Source organism: Podarcis vaucheri, assembly GCF_965113315.1.
Source record: "Podarcis vaucheri genome assembly, chromosome: 9".
NCBI lineage: Eukaryota > Metazoa > Chordata > Lepidosauria > Squamata > Lacertidae > Podarcis > Podarcis vaucheri.
Window position 1 is genome coordinate 11,808,103 of NC_138767.1, and position 13,737 is coordinate 11,821,839.

The 13,737-nt window shown below is 47.5% G+C and overlaps 1 protein-coding gene across 2 annotated transcripts in view; it reads left to right on the plus strand.

Annotated features, from left to right (window-relative positions):
* Positions 1-13,737, plus strand: part of FRAS1 (Fraser extracellular matrix complex subunit 1) — a 374,578-nt gene that overhangs the window by 128,712 nt on the left and 232,129 nt on the right. The gene's annotated exons all lie outside the window — the stretch shown is intronic.

Consider the following 13,737-nt stretch of genomic DNA (forward strand, 5'->3'; position numbering starts at 1 on the left):
CTGACCTTTAAAGCCCTAAACGGCTTTGGTCCAGTATATCTGAAGGAGCATCTCCACCCCCATCGTTCTGCCCGGACACAGGTCCAGCGCCGCAGGCCTTCTGGCGGTTCCCTCACTGCGAGAAGCCAAGTTACAGGGAACCAGGCAGAGGGCCTTCTCGGTAGTGGCGCCCGCCCTGTGGAACGCCCTCCCACCAGATGTCAAAGAGAACAACAACTACCAGACTTTTAGAAGACACCTGAAGAAGAAGAAGAAGAGAAGAGTTTGGATTTGATATCCCGCTTTATCACTCCCCTTCAGGAGTCTCAAAGCGGCTAACATTCTCCCTTCCCTTCCTCCCCCACTGAAGGCAGCCCTGTTTAGGGAAACTTTTAATGTTTGATGCATTACAGTATTTTAATATTTTGTTGGAAACCGCCCAGAGTTGGCATATGCAAATTTTATGCAGATCTCTGCCTTCCTCTTTTTGGTGAAAAATGTCCGAGCCCTACAAGGGGCAAAATATTTCCGTATTATTGGGGGTTGGACTCGATGACCCTCGTGGTCCCTTCTAATTCTATTCTATTCTATTCTATTCTATTCTATTCTATTCTATTCTATTCTATTCTATTCTATTCTATTCTATTCATTTCCCTTTTTTGGCGCTGCCCTACAATTTTCCTCACTGTGGTGAGATGCATTGTATTCCTGGCTGTGGTCTAAAGCACTGAGCCTCTTGGGCTTGCCGATTGGAACATCAGCGGTTCGAATCCCCGCAACTGAGTGAGCTCCCGTTGCTCTGTCCCAGCTCCTGCCAACCTAGAAGTTTGAAAGCATACTAGTGCAAGTAGATAAATAGGTACTGCTCCAGCGGGAAGGTAAACGGCATTTCCGTTCACTGCTCTGGTTTCCGTCACGGTGTTCTGTCATGCCAGAAGCAGTTTAGTCCTGCTGGCCACATGACCCGGAAAGCTGTCGGTGGACAAACGCTGGCTCCCTTGGCCTGAAAGCAAGATGAGCACCGCAACCCCATAGTCGCCTTTGACTGGACTCAACTGTCATGGGGTCCTTTACCTTACCTATGTTAGGATTTTTATCTCACCATGCTGCTCAGCAAGTAGCACTTTATTGTTTATATCACGTGAGTGTCTGAGAGCGTGAGACAGGAAGTCTCAGTACTGTTGGAGTACTGCTGGAGAAGTTATTTTCACTTCTGTGTGAGCTGTTGTTCTGTACTTCTGCTGAGAGAGCACAGGCATGCTGATGGATTCTTTGTATATAGACTGTAAATAAAGTAGTTTTAGAACTACGATTGTCTCTTTCTTCTGCAGTGAGATGCCAGAAGACGAGCGGGCTCCTCCCAGGAGGGAGGGGTCACTTATCACCGGTCTCTCTGGACTGAGGAAGATTTACAGCCAGAGGGTGACCACCGGAGAGACCGCCCAGTGTCTTGGGAAGGTGGTGGCCTTCCCAGACATTTTCCCAACAACTTATTCCTCTTGAAATCACAGCAGTTGCTCCTAAATATACATCTTTTCATATAAACTAGCATTTCCACATGTTATGCTGATCAATATGCCTTATCTTTTGCCTTTCCCGCCTGTTTGGTGGTACATTTCTAAGTGGCCATCCTTCCTGGGACGAGGGTGTATCCACTTCGTTTGCCCTGTGCCCAGAAAGCATGTGGATGAACTCTGAGTTCCCAGCACTGCAGTGCAATCACATCATGTACCCAACCGCTCCATCTTCTTTGCAGCAGGCTGGCCACCCTTTCCTGGGGAGAGGACATCACACCAGCGCCTCCGATCCTGGCGCAAAGGGTGTAAAACTCCCTCCTTCGCTCGCTAGCAGGCGGCCCTTAATTCTCTCCTGTTCCAGCAGTTCTGTATCTCTATAATCCCCTTTCTGCGGTTCTCAGGGTCCCTTAGGGACTTTGGTTGATCCTGCCAATTGCCTGGTATTGTCAGCTAATTGGAGTGGAAGTGCAAAAAATGGAAAGCCATATTATTAAGCTGCCAAGTCTCCTCGCTTGGCAGAGAGCAAGGGAAGGCTTCTGGTAATTGTACCAGAAGTTATAATTGCTCTGCGTTCTCTGCCTCAAGCTTTTCTCACAAAGCAAGTCCAGTATCCTTCATCTGGAGACATCCGATACTGGATTTCTCCGATACTCTCTGACGGAATGCCGCACTTGAAGTGAATCCAATTGTGGACTCTTGCACTGTGAAAGAGGATGAAACCGCCTCTCTCGTTCTCTCTCTCTCTCTCTCTCTCTCTGTGCGTGCCATTGAATGCTGAAGTGGATAACACAGGCTAAGTACTTTGTCAATATGTCATTCCCAGCAAAACTGGCAGCTAATTTCCCCCCTTGCTTTCGTGCGCTGCATTGTCTCCATTCCCTGGAGTGAAGATGCCACTGTCACATGCCAATCATGGCCGGCGGCCAGAGCAGGCTCAGCGATGCGGAAAAAGCTGGTGCCAACCAACGGCAGCCTGTCCTTGCAAGAGGTGTGACAGAAAGGCAGCTTTGCCCAGGAGGGATGAATTTGGTGACTGCAAATGGCCGCGGAATAGCTCGAGAATAGCTGCATTGGACCAAGCGTGCATCTAGCAGCCGTGCATCCTGTCACTCCGCAGCGGTCAATCAGGTGCTTCCAGGAAACACACAAGCTGGGCACTAAGGCGACAGCTGGCAAGGGACTGCCAGGAGTGTGCACCGAGGGAAGGGGGTCAGAATCTGGCTCGGGAAAGGGGTCCAGTGATTTGTGGGGACCTGTACTAGCCAAGAGGCAAGAGTCAGGAGATGCTTCAGGGCTGGAGGGTGGAGCACAAGAGGGGTTAGACGTAGAGGAAGAAAAGGCGGGTCAGGCAACTGAAAGGGCTGGGTTTCCTCTCTCTCCTGGACCACTGTCTCCCAGAACCAGGAGAGGATTGAAAAGGGAGGAGCAGAGGAAGTTTCCACATGGTGTAGTTCCTGGTTGCATGTGTGCATTACATCGAGGGAAGGTACCTAAGCTGGTGGATGGGGAGTGGTCTCCAGTTGCTTCGACTGCACCACAGAGCTGCCTAGATGCTAGATTGTCATGCATCATAGCTGTCAACTTATAGATTTGAAAATAAGGGACCAGCAGCCTCGAAAATAATGGATCAGCAGCCAAAATAAGGGATTTTCCAAGCACAGGTATGTTCAACTTCTGAGCCCCTCCGAGCCAAAAGCAGAAAGCCCAGCCAGCAGCCAAACAAAGTCTCAAGCGGTGGTTCCCACAGCAGAAACCCGGCAAAGGGGAAGCAGTAAGGAAAACCACTGTCACCTCTCTGCTGGGAAGCGCTGAGCAAATGCGAGTCCCCAGGCAATGCGGCCGATTTGATCGGCACAAGGCATGCAAGCTCCACCCCCCAGTCTTTCTTAGACCCCTTATTGGGTGAGCAAAGCAGCCAAGCAACACAGTTGGAGCCTCCCTCCTCCCTGACCAGCAGGGAGGGAGGGAGAGGAGCTGCTTCCTTTGAAACCCGGGAAATTTAAGGGACATCATCAATAAGGGACAGCAGCGGGACACAGCACTGGGATAAGGGAGTTTACCGCCAAATAAGGGATGGTTGACAGCTATGTCATGCATAGGTGTCAGGGATTGTCTCTGCCCCCATTGTTCAGCCCGGACACTGAGGTCCAGTGCCAAGGGTCTTCTGGCGTTTCCCTCACTGCGAGAATTGAGTTTACAGGGAATCAGGCAGAGGGCCTTCTTGGTAGTGGCACCCGCCCTGTGGAACGCCCTCCCATCAGATGTCATGGAAGTAAACAACTATCTGAATTTTAGAAGACATCTGAAGGCAGCTTTGTTTGGGGAAGTTTTTAATTGTTGAAGTTTTATTCTGTTTTTAGTGTTCTGTTGGGAGCCGCCCAGAGTGGCTGGGGAAACCCAGCCAGTTGGGTGGGGTATAAATAATAAAATTATTATTATTACTGAAGAGGAGGAGGAATGGTGGAGGTCTCCCCCGTCTTTCTCCTGTAGCTGCCAGAGAGGAGGAAGGCAGTCTCGAATTACAATAGGGCTTGGAGGAAGATAGCAGCTCAGAGACAGACAAACAGCTGAGTTATGCTGTGTTAGGAGAAGGAGGAGGGGAGACAGAGCGGCTAGCTGACACGTCACTGGATAGCATACCTGACCCCCCTTCTCCCCCAATGCGGCATTTGTTAAGGGTGCTAGAACAAAGAGCACAGAGACAATTGTCCATGGACAGACGCCGTAGAAGCAGGCGCTGTTGCTAGAGAGGGAAAGGGAGGGAGCTCAGTGAGAGGAATTCTTTGTCTTTTGTTGCGATGACTGAATAAATAATAAGTAAGAGCTTTCTTGTTCCCTCCCTCCCACTTGGTGCCATTGTGGGGGGGGGGGGAGGGAAGAAGATTCCTCAAGTCTGACAAGAGCTGTATCACTTCAGAAGTTTTAGCCCTAGGGCTTTTTGTGCCATTGGGCCTATCCATTTGCCACGGAACAGCTGGTGGTTATATTATTGTTGGCAGTTGATTGCATCATAAGGATTGCAACATTATTTATTTATTTAAATAATTTCATAGAAAAAGAGTGTTGGAAGGGAAGATGAGAATCAACCCTCTGCAATGCAGGAAACTTTCACTCAGCGTGGGGCTAGAACGCATGACCATGAGATTAAGAACCTCCTGTTCTACCAACTGTGCTACCATGTTGCTTAACTGCAGTCGTCTCTAGGCAGTGTGCAGGAGGCCCGATGCAAAGTTAATTGATAATGTTTTCATTGTGTGTTCTGTTTTATGATGTGGAAGAGATCTCATAATTCTTTTCCTGACTATGATTTTTATGGTGCACAGGTGACCCAATACAATATTCACTGATATTGTATGTATTGCAGGATCCATCCCCGAATGGAACAGCTGCATATTCCTGCATTGCAGAGGGTGGACTGGGTCAGGCATGTCCAACTCCCAAGAGACTGTGATCTACTCACACTATTAAAAAAAACTTGCAGTGATCTACCCATTGGATTGAGCAAAACTTGTTGAGCATTTTTGGGGGAGCCAAAGTTGAGGGGTTTTTTTTGGGTGTGCAATCATACAAATGACCAGGGACGCCCCGTGATTGACTGGTGGATCATGATCAAACAGTTGGACATGCCTGGACTAGATGATCCTCTGGGTCCCATCCAACTCTACGATTCCTAACCCTTCCCCACGCATCACAGTGACCACTCTCACTATGAAAGAGGTCATTGATGTGAAGGAACCAGAGCTAAGAGTGGTTTGTCCAATGGACCTGATTTTTTTACCAGGAAATATTACACACACATATAAGTATCACAGTACTGCTGCTTCTCTGGGCGGCTTGCATAAAAGATTCAAACGCTGTTTCAATATAGTAAAAGCAGAAATGGCGGTGTAACATTTGGCACAAAATGACCTGCTCTGGAGAGAGAAAAAAGGTAGCTGACCTCTTGTTAGGAACGGTTCGCGTACTCCTGGATTATGCCGAACCACAAGAGTGGAAAATTGCTGTGTGGATGTGCTGATTCTCTATTTCTGGCACCTGCTTTAGCTACTCTCCCTTGATCTGCTTCCAAATGACTAAAAAGCCAAACGTTTTAGTTGGCTGAACTTAATAATGTATGGCAAAGGGAGACTTTGTCAAATGCCGGAGGGTAAAGAACGCTGCTTCTAGATGCAACATGGAGTACATGGAGGTATTTGTGTCCCTGTTGATGGCATGTGTAGGATGAAGAGTACATCGACTTGGTTGGGGGGAGCTATTTTGTGAGTTCTTGCATTGGTAGACTCTGAATTCTACATATGCCAACAGCCTGAACATCTTTGTTGTTGAAGCAATGAAAATCTACAAAGTGTTTTGTTGTTGTTGTTTAGTTGTTTAGTCGTGTCTGACTCTTTGTGACCCCATGGACCAGAGCACGCCAGGCACTCCTGTCTTCCACTGCCTCCTGCAGTTTGGTCAAACTCATGCTGGCATCTTCGAGAACACTGTCCAACCAGCTCGTCCTCTGTCGTCCCCTTCTCCTTGTGCCCTCCATCTTTTCCAACATCAGGATCTTTTCCAGGGAGTCTTCTCTTCCTATGAGGTGGCCAAAGTCTTGGAGCCTCAGTTTCAGGATCTGTCCTTCCAGTGAGCACTCAGGGCTGATTTCCTTCAGAATGGATAGGTTTGATCTTCTTGCAGTCCATGGGACTCTCAAGAGTCTCCTCCAGCACCATAATTCAAAAGCATCAATTCTTCGGCGATCAGCCATCTTTATGGTCCAGCTCTCACTTCCATACATCACTACTGGGAAAACCATAGCTTTAACTGTATGTACCTTTGTTGGCAAGGTGATGTCTCTGCTTCTTAAGATGCTGTCTAAGTGCTATATGAAGATTAAAAACAAGACACAGTCACCTACGTGTGAACATGTTCACCATAAGCATGATTGTCTATGTGCTGGAAACTGGAAATCTGTAAAAGCCACAAGGGATATCTGCTATGGAGGAAGAACATAGGAAGCTACCTGTCAGGAGTCCAGGTTCCCAGCTTGATAACACAATAAGCGTAGGTAATTAAAAAGGAGGACTTATTGCAAAAACAAACAAATAGCTCCAGATGGCTCTAACACGGCCGCCAGCGCTGCTGCTGCTGCTGCTCTGGTGAGCGCTGGGTGGGCCGCTCCCTCTCCTGCCAATTCCATCTGGCCTAGGGGCCGGGGCCTGCACTCACCACTACAGTTTAGAGGCCTGAGCAGCTACCTGCAGCAAGTGACAAAATGGTTTTAAATGTTTTAACTGCTCTTAATTTGCTGCACCTTAAATGGTGGTGGTTGTTTTTTATAAAATCCTGACACTACCATTGCATCTTTCCAGCTTAGTGGTGTTTGCATTGACTGGCAGTAGATCTCTAGGGTTCAGATGATGGTCTCTCCCAGTGTTCATAATACAAATTCATGGAGGAAAGGGCTATTGGTGACTGCCAGCTATGCTATGCCTCCACTGCTGTATGCTCATATGTTCTTATTTGGAAATGCCAAAGATTGAACCTTGAACCCTTGGCATCTTCTAGGCAGATGCTCTTTTGCCGAGCAACGGCCCTGGTCCCCATTGATGGTGGTAATCAGAAGCAGTCCTCCAAGTTAATGCACAAGAGTGATTTGCGATGATGACTTCCACCGCTTTCCCTTTATGACGGTGGTGACCCAAAATGGACAGACACAGGGGTCACACCTGCCTTGTGCAAATCATTCAGCTGTACCCACAGATGCTGACCAACAAATCAGGAATGAACTCCCCCCCCGCCATTTGCGTCAACTATTGACCAGTGCCTCTCCTCCCACCTCCACTATGCCGTGAAAGAGATACCATCAAACAGATGCCCAGCGTTCATATTCCAGCATATCCCAGGAGCTGGCCTCTAGTTACATTTTAGGCACTGCATGAATGCTTTCATACAGCCCCATGAAACATAGGATAAGTTGGAAGAGAAAGCAGCTGTTGCATGCATCAGATGTCCACCTTGGTTAGTCATGTGGAGGCCACCACAACAATCTAGGCCAATCCCTTCTCTACTAAGGTGTCTAGATTTGCAGTTGGGACTGGGAGTTAGTAACCATCTAGCTTGAGGATCATTGCAACAGATACATCCAACATAGGGACACCTTGACTGGCATAGGGACACCTTGACTGTAAGTTGTGGCTCATCAGCAACTTTCCAGATGTTGTTAGACACCCATCAGCTTCAGCCAACATGGCAAATGGTCGGAGTCAATGGGAGTTAGAGCTGAGTGATATCTGGTTTTCAACATTACGATATATCACCAGCTAAACACTGCAAATATCACGATGTTTGAAATAAGGATGGAGGGAGCTATGTAGAGGCATTGGCTGGTTTCACGGTTTTCTCTGCATTACAATTTTTACTGGTGCTTGCTCTTGTGATTTGCTGCCCCCTGCAAGAGACTGGGGAGAGAGTTAACAGGGGCTGCAGGAATTGAGAGGAACATTGGCTGGCTTCATGGTTTTCCCTATATTGTGATTTTTGCATAGCACATGCACAAACATCATGATTTGCAAGTTATCGCCAGGGCAAAAAATCAGTATCACAACATGGACTTCAAACTGGTTTTGGACAATACTGTATGTCGATATATCGCCCAGCCCTAGTGGGAGTTGCTTTCCAATTAAGAAAGCCTTCTCTGTATTTATTTAAGAGTTACTGCATCAAACCTAGTGGGGCTTACTCTTGAGTAGGATTGGGAATTCGAAGCTGAGGTACCCGTGGTGAAAACTGAAGCAAGCCTTGCTTTGTTTCCAATGAGTTACTCTAGAAAACTCTGCCCGTCGCCAGCTTTGACTTCACCCCCTTCCCTGGGGGAGGAAGGGAAAGGAGAATGTTAGCCGCTTTGAGACTCCTGAAGGGGAGTGAAAGGCGGGATATCAAATCCAAACTCTTCTTCTTCTCTTCTAATAGATTATGCCTCATGGTATGTGGCCCTGAGCAGAAAGAAGGTTCTCTACCCCTGACTTAAGGATGAACTATTTTGTGTTAAGTAATCATATTACTTACTTAGGGGTCCACCTAGTTTTGCGTGGTCTGCAAGTATCCTAGCATTGTCTCCAGACACAAGACACTTCTGCTAGGTCTGGAGACCTAGCATTGTCTCCAGACACAAGACACTTCAGTTCTTCTGGTCTTGAAGTAAAGATGCATATGTACAGAGAGATTTGCTAACGCTATCAACATGCTAACCCACAACCTCTTCCCCTGACTCTCATAGATTGTGTGTCAGACCTTGACAGAAATTGGAGCAGCATCAGGATTTGCAACAGGGCTTAATGTAAGCAAGTTGGCTCTAGAGACCATTACACATTCCTGAGCCAATGGGAGGGCAAATGGCTCAGCAAGTCATACGCTTGACTTTGCTGACGTTGCTATGGCAACCCAGGGCACCTGGCACCTTTACCATGTGACGTTAACATATATGAGAGAGTGCTGGAGGGGAAATAGTTAAATAGGTTGCACAGACAGGACCTGGGGGGGTGGAGTCAGTGGGTCTGGAGGAGTTCTGGAGGAGTTCGTTGGGAGTTGTTGGTGGGTAGTTGGTTGGATTTCATGAGTTGGCTGGTTGGGAAAGGCAGTTGGTAATAGAGAGACAGTTAGGGCAGTGGGTTCTTGAGTGTGGGGGAAGGTAGAAGAGATAGAGAGAGGAAAATAAGACTAAGAAAGTGAAGAGCAACAATGTTTGGAATGCTGTAAATGTTTTGTTTGTGTCTGAAATAAAATACACTCTTATTTATTAATTGAGAAGCTGACTGAGACTGAAGTAATTTTACCAGGGAGGACCTGGTTGGTGGCAGCGGATTAGTGGTGTACGGGTCAATAGTCCGTGAGACGACTGGGGGCTCCGTATGAACGCCACATACCCCAGAATGTTCAGATACGGTGTGTGCGCTAACTCAAGACATGGACCATGTCTTGAGATAGTGCACACACAACCCTGACTTGGCCCATCTAGACAAGCTTTAGCGAACGCTGGTGTTGGGAGGACACCTCTGAAGTTCTGCCCCACCACTGCTACTGGTGCCCTAACAGAACCTGGGCGCTGGAGGCCCAAGATTCCCATCCGCTACAAAAAGCAGTCACCTTCTTTACAGACAGTGCAATCGCCCCTCTGCAGCAGGCTGCAAGAGTCTTCGTAACAACTTCTGATATCTCCTTGCGCCTTTCTTCAGCTCCCTTGTTGCTTGTGTTGACACCCTGCCCACCCCTTTACTGCTGGAATGAGCAAGGACAGGAATGCAATGAGCATAGCTGTCAAGTGTCCCTTATTTGAAGGGACAGTCCCTTATTCCAGTGCCATGTCCCGCTGCTGTCCCTTATTGATGCATGTCCCTTAAATGATGTCCCTTAAATTTCAAAGGAAGCAGCTCCTCTCTCCCCCTCCCTGCCGGCCAGGGAGGAGGGAGGCTCCAACTGTGTTGCTTGGCTGTGTTGCTCACCCAATAAGAAGTCTAAGAACGACTGGGGGGTGGAGCTTGCATGCCTTGTGTGTGGCTAGTTAATGCAAGCTGAGGGGTTTTTCGAATGCTGGACGCCATTTTGTTGCATGTGCTGCTGCAAACTTTGCAGTGCAAAGCCAGACCGGGGAGCCATCTTGAGGCTGCATAGGCCTTGTGGTGCGTGTGATTCAGATTCTATTCAGTTGAACCTCTGGCTACAAAGTTGGTTGGACAGTGTTCTCAAAGCTACCAGCATGAGTTTGACCAGACTGCAGGAGGACAGGAAGACTGGAGTGCCTGGAACAGTTGAGGCTGCAGGTCCCTTATTTTGGCTGCTGGTCCCGTATTTTCAAGGCTGCTGGTCCCTTATTTTCAAATCTGTAAGTTGACAGCTATGGCAATGAGCAGCCAGGTAAGGCCATTAATCCTGGTGCAAAACCAGAGCATCATTCTTCCAAAGGGGGCAGATATGTGTGCTCCAGGTATCTTTGGAAAAAGCCTCGTGTCTGACACGGAACAGCTTTATCCCACCACCACCCCTCCTTTTTTTTTTAAGGCACAGGAATGGATTAAATACAGCGTGAGAGTTAGGCAGAGCTTGACACCCATATAACTTGGCCTCAATTGATTCTGCAGCTGTATAGTAAATCAGCCCCAGGAAGACAGTTTCCTCAGGGTACCCCTGTTACTGCTCCTGCCGCTGCACGTTGGGTCACTTATGTTATCAGAGCAAAAATGACGGCCCCTCTCCCGTATCATTTATTTCCTGAGCTCCAGGGCTGTAAATTTGCACCGATCTGTGGCAGTACTTAGCTTTAATATTCTCATCAGCTTTATTAGAGAGGACTCGGTTTCATGTACTGTTTCACTGAGAAGGAATGAAGTCTCCGATCTTATAGCTGCATATCAGTGTGACTGAAAGGGTGGTGTTTAACACAGGGAAACATCTCCCTCTGGAAGTGAGGTTGTAAATCTCAAGCGTTCTGGGTTCGAGCACCACGTTGGGCAAAAGATTCGTGCACTGCAGAGGGTTGGACTAGATCATAGAATCATAGAATCATAGAATCATAGAATCATAGAATCACAGAATCATAGAATCATAGAGTTGGAAGAGACCACAAGGGCCATCGAGTCCAACCCCCTGCCAAGCAGAAAACACCATCAGAGCACTCCTGACATATGGTTGTCAAGCCTCCGCTTAAAGACCTCCAAAGTAGGAGACTCCACCACACTCCTTGGCAGCAAATTCCACTGTTGAACAGCTCTTACTGTCAGGAAGTTCTTCCTAATGTTTAGGTGGAATCTTCTTTCTTGTAGTTTGGATCCATTGCTCCGTGTCCGCTTCTCTGGAGCAGCAGAAAACAACCTTTCTCCCTCCTCTATGTGACATCCTTTTATATATTTGAACATGGCTATCATATCACCCCTTAACCTCCTCTTCTCCAGGCTAAACATGCCCAGCTCCCTTAGCCGTTCCTCATAAGGCATCGTTTCCAGGCCTTTGACCATTTTGGTTGCCCTCCTCTGGACACGTTCCAGTTTGTCAGTGTCCTTCTTGAATTGTGGTGCCCAGAACTGGACACAGTACTCCAGGTGAGGTCTGACCAGAGCAGAATACAGTGGCACTATTACTTCCCTTGATCTAGATGCTATACTCCTATTGATGCAGCCCAGAATTGCATTGGCTTTTTTAGCTGCCACGTCACACTGTTGGCTCATGTCAAGTTTGTGGTCAACCAAGACTCCTAGATCCTTTTCACATGTCCTGCTCTCAAGCCAGGTGTCACCCATCTTGTATTTGTGCCTCTCATTTTTTTTGCCCAAGTGCAATACTTTACATTTCTCCCTGTTAAAATTCATCTTGTTTGTTTTGGCCCAGTTCTCTAATCTGTCAACATCTCCCTCTTTAAGTGAGGTTTTAAATCTCAGAGTTCTGGGTTCGAGCACCACGTTGGGCAAAAGATTCCTGCACTGCAGAGGGTTGGACTAGATGACATCTGCGGTCCCTTCCAGCTCTACAAGGCTACGCTATGAAGTGGACACTGCATTGGAGGAAACTGATGGGGCAGTAGCAAAAATGCCTGAGCACTGAGCTTGATATATTTGCCTTCCATGAAGCTAACTACATGCAAATCCATATAACTGATTCCCAGGTTGCTTCCAAACGACCTGTTTACTGAGCATTCATTCTGATTTGTTTTCTGGAGTGTTAGACAATTTTGCATCAAGCAAATGTTATCTGACGTGTTTTTACAGGGTGGTGGAAGAAAGCAGGGTTGTTGTGCAAGAGCTCCAAATTATCTTCTGTTCCATATTGTGAATTTGCTGGCTTGTGGCTGAATCCCACCTGAAAATCGCAAATGTGCGCAAGTGCCCCCAGTGTCACTTTTTTATTTATTTAAATGCAGCTTTGAAAGAGGTTGCTTATTTTTTATTAATAATAAATAAATTAATTAATTTGGATGATAATTTGGTCTTTTTATTTTAGTTTTTTTTATTTTAATTGGATTAGGATTTGATACGGCATGTTACCGTATTTTTCGCTCTATAAGACACACCAGACCACAAGACGCACCTAGTTTTTGGAGGAGGAAAACAAGAAAAAAAATATTCTGAATCTCAGAAGCCAGAACAGCAAGAGCTGCGCAGTGAAAGCAGTGATCCCTCCTGCTGTTCTGGCTTCTGGGATAGCTGCGCACCTGCATTCGCTCCATAAGACGCACACACATTTCCCCTTACTTTTTAGGAGGGAAAAAGTGAGTCTTATAGAGCAAAAAATACGGTAATTGGATGTTTTTAATTGGAAAATTAATAAAAAAAAAACAAAAAATGAAAGAGGGTTGCTTAGAGCAGAGAAATGATGTGTGCGTGCGTGGATTTCCCTTCTTGAAACTGCTTTTCATTTTTAAAAAGCACATCGGGGCTGAGTTTGCATGAAACTTCTAGTTAGCTCAAGTAGAACATGGAAAGATGACACAGAAATGTCAGAGCATAGCATTGGTTCACACTTGGATCGCTCAGTGTGTTGGTTGGTGGTTGGATACCTGCAGTCTAACGTTAGAGCTCAGACTGGGGGTCTTTGTTGGCAGACATGATCTGAACTGTCTGGGTGTGTAGGACTTTAGTTAGAGCAGATGCTGGAAAATGCCCACCCCCCTTTTAACTGGGCTTAAGACAAAGCCACTTCTGACATCAGGAAGCGGTGGTGTTGCTGTGGGCTTATGCCCCGAACACTTGTGCGAAGGCTGGCTTTCAGGGCAATCCTTGGGCCGCGTCAGCCCCAGAGCCAGCAAATCGGCTGGATCCAGGGGCGTGGCCTGGGTCATTTAAGGCCGGTGCGGCCCCGGGATCTCCCCTTTTCGACCACGCAGCTGATTTCCACTTGGCGAATTGGCACCGGCCATTTGTTTTTTTGCCTACCTCGTAGCAAATCGTCACAATGTCTTTGGTTTCGGCGGTTAGGCATTGGTAGGGGTATTATTATGTAGATGTGTTGGGGGGGGAGCGCCATCACCTCCCCCAGATATTGAAGGGTAGTCCAGTAAAGTATTCCGGGGGGCGTGGCCCTGTCCGAAGCCTATGGGGGTGAGGGCCTAAGGCACGCCCCCGAGCGGTGACCCCAGGGGAGTTCCTAGTTGATGTGCATCGCAGGGCTCCCCCTGCTGGTGTTAACCCTTTCCGGTTTTCATGCTAACAGGCTGAAGCCGGATAGTCTGATAGGACCAATGCCTAAGCCAATACCGCTCTTACCCAGTGGCGTA